This window comes from Leptinotarsa decemlineata, unplaced genomic scaffold (assembly GCF_025532065.1).
Source record: "Leptinotarsa decemlineata unplaced genomic scaffold, Ldec_3_MD MMD2_tig00000035_RagTag_RagTag, whole genome shotgun sequence".
NCBI lineage: Eukaryota > Metazoa > Arthropoda > Insecta > Coleoptera > Chrysomelidae > Leptinotarsa > Leptinotarsa decemlineata.
The window spans coordinates 22657162-22669287 of NW_027412540.1; the positions used below are offsets into that span (position 1 = coordinate 22657162).

At 35.2% G+C, this 12126-nt stretch overlaps 1 protein-coding gene across 4 annotated transcripts in view; it reads left to right on the forward strand.

Annotated features, from left to right (window-relative positions):
* The window catches only part of LOC111516172 (irregular chiasm C-roughest protein), a 232808-nt gene that overhangs the window by 49783 nt on the left and 170899 nt on the right, over window positions 1-12126 (forward strand). For 3 of the 4 annotated variants that reach the window (XM_074172023.1, XM_074172026.1, XM_074172025.1), the window contains exon 2: window positions 5515-5552. The exons of the other annotated variant lie outside the window; for it this stretch is intronic. The gene's annotated coding sequence lies outside the window, so the exon portion shown is untranslated. The remainder of the gene's footprint in view (window positions 1-5514; window positions 5553-12126) is intronic. 4 annotated transcript variants of the gene reach the window in all.

Below are 12126 nucleotides of genomic sequence, written 5' to 3' on the forward strand. Positions count from 1 at the left end.
CTTTAGGGTACCAGCTTATTGCAAGTTGAATCATCGTCAGAGGAAATGTTAATTTCTATTCTGAAAGCAGTTTCTTGTATTTCTGTTTCTTGGATGGCGACTTCTCTAAAAGTTCGAACATTGCGCATCCGCCATATATGAGTTACACAAATTTTATTTCAGATATCTCATTTACAGTGTGTAAACGCCAATTGGAATAAATTCATTATTTCCATTACTATACATATTTGAAATAATTTGACATTATTCAACGTAAAAATGCCACCCATGCCTTCAACCCCTTTCGAATGACAGGTACAACCCCCAATTTTTTAAATTGAAAGTACAGGTTTGTGATATACAATAATTTGAAAGGTATCTTCATTCTCTATTTAAAAATGGAATAGCTTTCAAGTTTATTGCAACAATCAAGGTAAAATAAATTAAAATCATGTGGTACACTCAAAAACTAAAATGTAATGCAAAACTTAATGAAATGTAGAATAAGAATGTTAACGAAGTAGATATTCAAAATGTTCCCCGTGAACGTCTGGGCAACAACCTCAAATAAACCTGTCTTCTAACATTATTTAACATATCAGGCGTGATCGACCTAATCGCAAGCGTTATTCGTTCTTTCAAGTCATTCAAATCTGAATGTTTAATTTTGTACACATTGCTCTTCACATATCCCCATAAAAAAATCTAATGATGGAAGATCAGGTGATCGCGCTGGCCATTCAAACGATCCTCGCCTCCCTATCCACCGATTGGGAAATGTTGTATCGAGGTATTGCCGGACATTAACTTGGTAATGTGGTGGTGCTCCAGTCTACTGAAACCATATCGTACTAACTGGAAATTGAGGGTTTCCTGAATAAGGATATAAATTTGCTCAACTTGGAATGACATCATTTTGAAATAGTGCCAAACAATTATTGTCCTCAATGAAAAGATGACCGATGATATGGTTCATAGCGTGTGTTCTTCTCTCATCCAGTGAGGATTTTCCGTTGATAAGTAGCGGCAATTTTGCCGATTAGCATGACCGTTAAGAGAAAAAATACACTCACCAGAAAACATAACGTCTTCTAATTCGATGATATTGTTATCCAACATGTCCATCATTTGCTCACAAAAATAAGTTCTTCTATCGAAATCGTCTTCCATGAGCTCCTGAGTAGGTATCATTTCATAGGAATATATTTTATTTTCCCTCAATTTGTTTACTATCGATGTATGGCTAACATTCAATATAGTGGATGCCTGTCTACTCGATGTATGTGGGTTTTTCTCAAACTCAAGCATCACATCTAGTCACTGCTTCTCTATTTTGCTTATTGTTCCTCAAGATATGGGCAGTAAATTAGTAAATTCCTGTTGTGTTCGGGTTTCATCTCCGTTACCAATCATTTGTAAAACTGTTATTTTATGCATTTCCGTTAATCTAACCATTTGTCAGACTTAAAGTTAACGAACTTTGAACTTAATGTAACATACAAAACAAGTTGACAAGGCGTTTTAAACCAACATTGTCGCGGAAATTATTTACAGTTTTTGAAGGATACCATCTTAAAAAAATTCTATTGTTTTTGCCTAATTTCTCATTATCAATACTTCAACATGAAATAAGTTTTGAATATATGCAATCAGTTTTGAGTGTATTTTAGCGAATTTTGGCAACCACATGATTTTAATTTATTTCATGTTAATTGCTGCAATAAACTTGAAATAGAATGAAGAGACCCTTCAACCCTATACTTCCTATTTAAAAAATTTGGGGTTGTACCTGTCACTCGATGGGGGATGAAGTTAGGGTAGAATTTTTCCGCTGAAGTATGTCAAATTATTATTTAAATTTGATGTGTTTCGGGATTTTGTTAAAATATGTACCGTAACCGAAATAATGCATTTATTCCATCTGGCTTTCACACACTGTATACGTACATATATATGGATTTTGCAAATTTGGTTATGGGACTTCCTATAAAATAAATCATTGAGGTACCATTCCGTATTAACGATGATTTGCCCAATTTAGGAATTGGTTTCCATATGAATTAGTTTTGCTAGAAGATTAGCACACCATGATTTGGAACAGATTAGTGTTGGGTAATCAAATTTAGTGGCTTGTGAGTCTAAGATTCTTTAGTATCTGCGACATGTTGGCTCGAACATGTTTATTATGCTCCAGAACCATAAAAATTCGGCTTTTGTTCGAGTAAGTTTGAGTTTGTGATAGATTCCAAGGCGTTATGCTCATAGATCCAAATGAATGTTCTTTGGAAACCTATAGAATTCTTTTCTGGTAAAGAGACACTTCGTGAGAAAATTTTCTGTTTTCATCATTTTAACTTCTTCACTTGAATAGTTAGTCCAACTTGCCAATCATATAAAAAGTTATCAATACCCACATTGTTGAATCAACATAAATTCATGAGTAGACTCCCGAAAATTTGATTCGATTCGTTTGAAATGTGGAAAATCCATTAAAAATGTCACCGCAAACTCTCAACAGAAAAACCACAAATTTCGAAATGGCCACTGTCACAATTAAACGAACACTCAACCCTTCAAATTTTCCTTTTTCCCTCGCAATCAGTCGACAACAATTATCAGCGATTAGCCGAGAGGATCACGACCGTAAATTGAATATCGCGCGCCGTCCGTCATCTCCCATACCCCCGAACTACCCCCAGGTGATGAAATATATCCGGACTTCCGGTCCGTAAAGAGAAATTAGGCAACTTGCCGTATGAATTATGGCATCGAGGTGTTGTACCTTATTAGTAGCGTTTCCTCTGTAGCCTGCGGGACCGGGCCTGCATTTGATATGCATATATTTCAGCGGCGGCAGTGGTCAGAGAGGCGGCTGCTCGTGAAGGGTGGAGTTGAACCTCCTTTCCGCATACTAGGAAAGGTCGCTGTTCGAAATAACAAAAAGATAAGGAAAATCCAGTGCGGATTGGCTCTGGAAGTGTCCTCTCGTGGAGATTTTCCGCAACCAGTTAAGTAGAATTATTCTTTGGAAACTATTTCTTCCGAAATGGAGGTTCCTCATTGGGTTTTGGGTGTTTATTCTCACACAATCTGAACGATATACAGAAGAATCTCCTGAATTACTATAAAGGCAAATTGAGAAGTTCGCCCCAAAAAGTTACTGTTTTGAAACGCATTGCGCCTACGCAAATCAAAGATAAGTTGGATTCTGTGTATTGAGACTCTGCACCATCATAAACCATAGTAAAAATTTGAGCAGCTGAATTTAAACGTGGCCGTAAGAGCTTGGGAGAGCTCTTACTGCCACGAACTTTCGGGACGTCCAAAAATTTTGGTGAAGTTTTCGACGAAAATATCGCCAAAATTCACAAAATGGTGCTAGACGACCGCCGAATTGAAGTAAGGGATATAGAAGAGGTTATAAACATGCCAAAAGAACATGTTTGTCACATATCAAATCAACATTTGAGCAAGAGAAAAGTGTCCGAGCGTTGGATGCCCTGTTTGCTCACTTTAGACCAAAAACGTGTTCGAATGAACATTTCCAACGCTCTTTTGGTGCAGTTTAGACGCAATAAATCCAAGTTTTGGCGCCGATCAATTACTGTAGATCATACTTAGATACACCATTATACGCCCAAAACAAAAATACAGTACAAACAGTAAAGTGCAAAGGGAAAACCGGCTCCAAGAAAAGCAAAAACTGTTTTTTCGACTGGGAGAGTGATGGCGACTGTTTTTAGGGTAGTAATGGAGTTACTTCAATTATGTTCCACCAAGACAATGCACCGTTTCACACCTCAGCATTTGCCATGGCAAAAATCCACGAATTACGGTTTGAATTGCTTGACCATCCACCTCACTCATCAAATCTAGCCCCAAGCGGCTTTTTTTTGTTTCATCTTCTGAAAATTGCGCTAGGAGGATAGAGATTTTCGTCAAATGAAGAGGTAATCACCTTCGTGAACAATTATTTTGCAGAGAAAAACGCCAAGTACTAGTTGGACTGGTTACAGATATGGAAATATCGCTGGGAGAAGTATATATTTTCAAAAGAAGACTATGTTGAAAAATATATTCTGAAAAAGGGTGTTGTATCTTTGTGAAGTCGGAAACTTTTCAGGCCACCCTACGATGTTTATTTTTTGTCACACCTGAGAGATTTCAGCTATATCATTTTCGCCACAGGAACAAGGTATATTGTGACTTTACTTTTTCGTTTTTTCAATCGTGTTTACTAGTTAAGTTTGTCAAAAGAGTTCTGAAAGTTTTCATCAGATCATATATGTAACCAATAAGTCTAATTTTTCAGACAAACCGGGAACATGTTTAAGGTTAGTTGTAAGGTACGTGTGTATACTCATATGGTAACTGTTTTTACCAACTTCATTGCAAGCTAAGGTGTTTACGCTTCCTGATATACATTTTTTTGTTACTAGATGAATATATTTATGTCATCAAAATTGAGAAAGAAATATACTCTATATATCTTTCACTCAAAAGTATAGATGGGACAGGTCCAGTAGGCTAGAAGGAAAACCAATATTTGAGCTGGAGCTTGAGCAGTTTCAATCCTACTAGCATTTTGTGAAACCCATCGAACATTTTTGTAAATATTTTGAACCACAACTGCGTGTGAATATTCGATTCATTGACTGACAGTAAAACTGCCTTAAATCTTCGATATATTGCAATCTCATCTATTGGGATTCAGATCCAGTCATAATTGTATAACCACGCTTCTTGAAGTTGTGAACAATTTGAATACATTTATAGTTAATAATAAATTTTATATTCAAATATAATTCCAAAGTTTTTGATTGAATCATCAGCTCCTTCTTGCTGTTGTGAATTACCTTTGCTTCTCTTGAGATGCAGTGATGCTACTTGAGAACCAATGATAAATTAACACCTACGAGAATTAAAGTATAATATGGTGTATCTCAAGGTTCAATATCAGGACTTTCATTGTCTGTCTTATTCTCAATTTCATAAGACCCTGCAATAATGCACTGTTGCGCTGATATTCAGTTTTATCTGAATGATACATATAAATATCGTCCACAGAACATTAGTGTACTAATTAGTGAACTTTAGTATCGTTTCCTCTGTAGCCTGCGTATGCATATATTTCAGCAAAGCAGTGGTTAGCGAGACGGCTACTCATGAAGGGTGGTGTGAAACTGTCTTTCCTAATAAAAAAAAAGATCATTAATAACGGAAATCCAGATCGGATTGGTTAGGAAAGGGATCCTTCTGGTAAACTTTTCAAGATCAAGAGTAAAAGGTTCATTATAAAATAGAGGTAGAAAATGAGACGTTCCTTGTATGTTTACTCTGTTTAAAGATTATTTGTAGTGAATTTTCAATAAGGTTATTGAATTCTTCATAATAATTACAATTTCGAGATTACTTCTTCAATTCCAAAATGATGTAGTTTAAATTCTTCGGCTAATCAGTTTTATTCTTTCAATACATACATTTTGCTATCTGAATTACAAAAAATGTGTCTCATACTGTTTGTTTTTTTTTCAGAAATCCATCTTCTTTGATTCTTCGATACTAGAAAACGAGTAAGTGAGCTATTATTACAGAATATTTTTCAAATAACGGTGACAAGCAATATCACTACTATGAAGGGTACAGAGGAAACATGGGTTGAGTCAAAAAAAAAATGCTAGTTTTCAGATGATTCAACTCCTTTTCAACATACGGTCAACTTTTTTCATATCTTCCCGTAAGTAAATTGGCTGAAAGCCTTTTATTTCAATATATATTACAGAATGAGTAGAATGTTGAATCAAAACAGCAAAATTTGTGAGTATATGAAAACTCAAAGCTCATTTTGAAAAATTTGAAAAAGTATTTATGGAGATAACTTCTTTCCTTTCTGTATTCCTTCATATACAAATGATATGTGTATGTATATATGTGCAGATGTATTACTTTTTGTTGGTCATGATATATTTGGAAATATTTAGAATAATACAAAAATAAGTTGATTGAAATCCAATTTTTAGAGATTCACCTTCGGAAATCCTGTTCCATATGTAATTTTTCATGAAAAATAAGAAATAAAATCTCCTATGTTCTTATATAACTTGTATTTGTAACCAACGTTTCGTCAATTTTGTCCTTTAACGACATTTTCAAACAAATGCAATGAACCGAAGTGATTAACACCACTATAGGTAATAACCGAAGGTCGTTAATGAATTTATTCCCTGAATTTCGTTTACTTATGACAATGTGGGTAAGCTAATCTGAAAACCAGCGAGTAGCGATTTGATCAATTAGTAGGTTACATTCGCAACTTTTATGCTTATGAATTTTCAACGATTCCAATTAATTGAATTTGCAACCCTCGACTGCATAGTGCAAAATTTCCGTATCGTTTAGATTCAAGAACTTGTGATAGCATTCCTAGTTTCAAGGACCTTTCGTGTTCGGCATATCTTTTTGAGAAATTTTGGCCACGTTGTCCCACATGAACCTTATTACACTGCAGACGTTTGAGCTAATAATCTCCAGGTTGTTCTATTTTGTCCACACTGGAATAAAATGTGTTTCTGTGTTGAGGCATTATTCAGAATAAGCCTGTTTTTTAAGTTGTCTTCAAAAATATCTACTAGTGAGGTACTCAACGTCGTCCCCATTAGGAGGCCTGAATTTTGTTAACATACTGGCCCTTCCGAAACAACTACTTTCATATGAACATTGAATTACCCGAAAGAAGAAATACTTTCTGAACAACTACTTTGATACGAACATTGAATTACACAAAAACTACAATGCCTATTTTGAGTTTCGAAGAGTATGTTACGTTCCAGACGCAATTTCTATTCTTTGTATTGGAAACGGTTCGTTTGGACGAGGGAATCCAATTCGCCTCTTCGAGTTGCCTCTGAATTATTGAGGGTTGGGCGAGAGGGATGTTGGGTACGGATTTACACGTGGAAGAGTACATGATGTGGCTGTTTTCTGTTGCCGTTTCGGTGTGCAAGCTGAATTATTTAGAAAAGGAGGTGAGATATTGATTTTGTTGAATTCTGGGGCTCCTAACCTTGTGATGGAATACTTAGACTATTAGGACAACTCGAGTAGTTTGGATATGCTTGAACACGTATGTGTTTTTTGCATATGAGACAGTTTCAGAAGAAATAATTGTAAAAAAACATCAAGGTATATTACTATCCACTCATCACTACACAGGGAGTTCTTTAATAAATTATTTTGAATCCTTTTTGAGAAAGAAACTATATATGAACGTATGTTTTGAAAGTTTTCACTATAGAACTACAGGCTGCTAAAGTAAAAATTATTGTTATTTTATGACGACGTGAAATGCGAAATATATTAAGAATACGAAATATATTATATATATATATATATATATATATATATATATATATATATATATATATATATATATATAATGAGCTTCTGATGATTCCTCTTCCATATTCTCTTTTCACCATTACTGTCGTCATGTCGCGAATGATAGAAAGCGTTGCCAAGAACTATAACACTATTTGCATCCAAACTTGGTATCGATGTGTTTCCAAACCATTCCTCGAAAATATTAGCTTCCACGCTCTTATGATAGTCAACATTGCAGTCCTCAAGTTTTTTCCACATAATTTCAAAGAATTTCCTTACTTTCTCCGCAATGCACAATAATTAGTCGCGATCCTTTGTTGGCAGACATGTTACGCGTACACATTCTCGAACCATCAGTCCACCCTTTCGTAACTGTGTCGTGAGTGTCATACCGTTTCGTCCAAACAGAAAATTTGCCGTTATTATTGTCTATATTTAGTTATTTGTTCTAAGTATTTGTTACGCAATGTCACTATTCTTCTGCTTTCCATAACTGCTTCACGTTTGTTTATGATTTTAAATCTAAATCCTAGTTTCTTTATCCAATTCTGAAGAGTTTGGTCACACCAGCTCACGTTATGGCCGGAAGTATTCAATTTCTTCCTCACGATTTCAGTTGTAGGAATCTTATTGCTTTTGTAACAGTCGTATATAATTTTTTTCAATGATTCTATTTTTATTAGATGAACATCTAATGGTTTTGGTAATCCTGTATCACATCGCGTCTTGCCTTCATAAGGTTTGTTTTTGACTATTTTACGTACAGTTGAGAAAAGAATTTCGCATATAGTCAAATCTAATGTTACTTATAATAGTTTGTGTCCCTCGAAACCAAACTTGAGATGTAGATTCTTATATACATTGAAACACACTCTCTATGTTTCAATATTCAAATGCATCTAAAACTTATTCACTGATATCTCTTTTTCGCATTGTTCACCATCGCTATTGGAATCATTACACTGGAAAAAGTCTGCGTTGTTATCACATTCGTTATTACTATTAGTACTTGTCCAAGGACGCCACATTTTGAACAGATAATTTTTTTTCAAGTAATTATAACTGCACCAATATCGAATTTCAACACTCAAATCGCGATCGATTCCTGAACCGAACACGATGGCGATAACCATCCCCGCATTCCCGATCTATATTCGACACCGTAACATGACTTCAAATTCAATTTTATGACTCTTCAGGCAATTATAAAACTCGGTTATTAAAAATTATTCAATACGAACCTCCAAGTCTACAGTCCACGTGGACAGGTTCGCTGCCGGTTCATTTTTATGTATTGGTTTTTTGGCCTTTGAGAGTGCCGCCAACTTAAATATGCACAGTATCGTTTACTTCAACTATACTCCGGTACGTATCTTGGTGTTCAATCGATATAGTGATGGTAAAGTTAACTGAAATAACTAGCCCTTATAGAGCTTTCAGTTCCTTGGAAACGTTTTGTCAGGGATTTGGTATAGAAACCCATTATTACTACCTTAGATTCTTTCAGTCTTCAAATTTCAAATTACAATAATTCGTTCAGTTTTGAGAGGTAGTTACAACATATGATGTCTGGTGAAAAAATAAGGTGAATGTCAAAATTTCGCGGACTACATACATTCGTCTCGAACATATTTTCAGAGTTTCAGCTGTTTAACATGTTTGGTTTGTTGGTGAGAGGCATTGAAGTTGAAAGTGTTTTGCCTGTTTGGCAATTCTCTGCTATCAAAAAAATTGATCAAAGTTCGTTTGAGAAATGGAGCTAACTGCTCAAAAACACTTGGTCGCATGTCTATCGCACAGTTATTGTTGAATAACGTCAACGGCCATCCTGATTTGCTTGAAAGGGCGACGAATCATGGGTTTATGCTTATGATATCGAACTCAAAGTCCAATCGTCGCAATGGAAGAGCCCAGAGAAGCCAAGACCAAAAAAGCACGTCAAGTTCCATCAAATTTCACGGTTTTGCTCATTGTTTTCTTCGATTACCGTTGACTTGTGGATCAGGAATTCTCGTCACATGATCGTACGTTCAATAAAGAGTATTATCTTGAAGTAATGCGCCACTTGTGAGTAGCAATACAAAGAAAACATCCGATATTGTGGAAAAATAATTCATGGCTTTTGTATAACGATAATGCACCTCGTAATTTTTTGGCCGAAAACAACATCGAAATGATGCCTCGACTACCGTTTCACCAGATTTGGTCCCATGCGACTTTTTTCTGTTCCCAAGGTCGAAGAAAGCCATGAGAAGACGGCTTTTTGCGACGATTAAAGAGATAACAACCGACTCGCTGAGAAAGCTCGAGGGCATACCAAAAAGTACCTATCAGAACTGCTTCTGGTGTATTATATTTGAGGGAAACTACTTTTGAAATCCATATAAATTTTTGAACAGACCTCGTACAAAGACCTGTGCAAAATTAATGAAACCTCTCTTGAATCTGTATAGATACACTACAACTACAACTACACATCTCAATTATTCATGAGAATCGGTGAAAATAACTGCAGACTACTAAAACTATGGAATAGGCAAACATCAGAGGTCGTAGAACTGAATTAGGAAATTGTTTACGTAAAAGCAAGAAGTCTACACTGAAATTTACTTGCAGTCCCCACACTAACGTATACGGAAACTAAATAGTACCTTTGAGAATATATTAAAAGGGGAATGCGAGTTACTTAATTAAATTATATGTTTTTCGGGGCTGAGGGAAAAGAACCTCGAAAATGTTTCGAGTAGCTTTCGCAATTAGCTCGGACCGTCTCGAAAGGGGGTCTTAATTATGTGAAAAAGCTCGTAATTGCTCCTTCTAGAATATTTTGAAACAAATGCATATCGTTAAGAATATGCTGAAGAATATTATACATGGCAATGTAACCCCTTCTTGAAACGCAAACGGTAATGTAACATTCCTTTTATTGCCCAAATATATGTGCTCGTAACTACGTTCTGAGCGAAAAAAATATATTCAAATTCTGTCCTTTTTTTCCAACTGTGCACGCCATCACGTCACCTTGTTTTCGTCTTCTAACAGAAATGTTCAGCATTGAGCGATTATAGGATTCCTTTCGTCGGTTTTTTCTTTCGAGGAATCGGAGACAGAATTTTTCTGTTATATGCGGAAAAACTGCAAACGAATTCCCACCATTCCTCGTAATAATTTCCGATGAAACATCGCGAGAACATTTTTCGAATCGACATTAATTTTTCATTGAACATTATCCGCTTCTGAGTGTTATTGCTATGAAATCTTTTTTAGAACGTAGATAATGAATCAAATAAATAAAATATTGCTTGGCCATTCGTCTAGAATAAGGCTGTGTATTTCAGACAAACTCAATTTATATCAATAGAAATGACTCCGTCTGGCTTTTTAAAGGATATCTGGATTGGACAAATCACACTACTGATACGAGTACCTACACTTGAAATCATGCATTTCATTCATCTCGCATATTATACATTCAAAAGTAATATCTTCGTTTCTCCTTACTTTCAACTGATCACTCGAAGCCAAAATTGTAACATGGGTCTGTCTATAATTCAATATCCAACGTGGTATTAGCCGGAGAAGTAGTTATAGTTTTTGAATTTTGACATATGAAAGGGTACGTAAATTGGGAAATTTAATGATATCAAATGAATGTTAGTACCTTTCATGAAAATAAACCTATTTTTATATAGATCTCATAGTTTGTTTATACTTACATGTTCATTCGGTTAAGTTTATGTTCCATTATTGTGTTGTCTAAACTTGTGTCACCGTTAGTAACAGAATGAAGACACAATTCGAGCAACCTACTCAGCAGATGGAATAATGACAAACGTCAAACTGTTAACAAAAGAGTACATCTGGCACTTTGATCTTATGCATCGACAAAATTTATTAACCATTCATTTCAAATCTTTTGAAAATGATAGTGGAAAATACCAGCACCCAGTTTTTGTATAGAAATTGAAAATAAGGGTACAAAATACCCTATTATTATACTTTTTTTTTCTGTTATTTCAGTGACTTCTCCTCACTTTCGCTCTAATTTTTGCTCTAATTTGTTTTCTGTATACTATTCAGCAGTCTCTGGTCCATGCATTTCTTTATTCAAACTTGTTTATTGTTACGCATTTCATTCATTCTGTCCAACTTCCAGATTTCGTGTCTTTACACTCATTCATTCAATGTTATCTTGCCAAGATTACCATTCAACAAGTTCTTACGTGTTCAATACTATTGCCAAACTTTTCATACTATTTGATTTATCCAAATTCAAAACAAAAGTATACCATGTTTCATATTCTATTCATAACTCCGAAGAAAATAACTTCACTTGTATGTAAAACAGTCGTTCTACCGCAACCAGTAGAAATAATCGATTATACATTCATTATTCATATTTTCAGCTTTGAAAAATATCCGTTATTTGTGGTCCCTTATTATTCAAAAACTCTGAAGCACGCATTCGACACTTCGGCATCGCTCTTTCCTCGTTTGCATATTTTATGCCGCTTTTATCAATACACCAGGAAGTTGAGTGTCTGGCCCAAACAACGTGCAAATTTTATCGAAAATTAGGGTTGGAATGTAGTAAATTTGAATTGTTTGCAAGGGTGGAACGGCTCAAGAATGTGATTTTTACACAATCTGCTCTTTCATCAACTGCTTCACGAGGATACATATTCATAATAGCTAGGTTAGAAACAGTTATAAGATATAACCAAAGGAGATGAAGGTGAAAGACTTGCTTTATCTTAAGAAGTTACA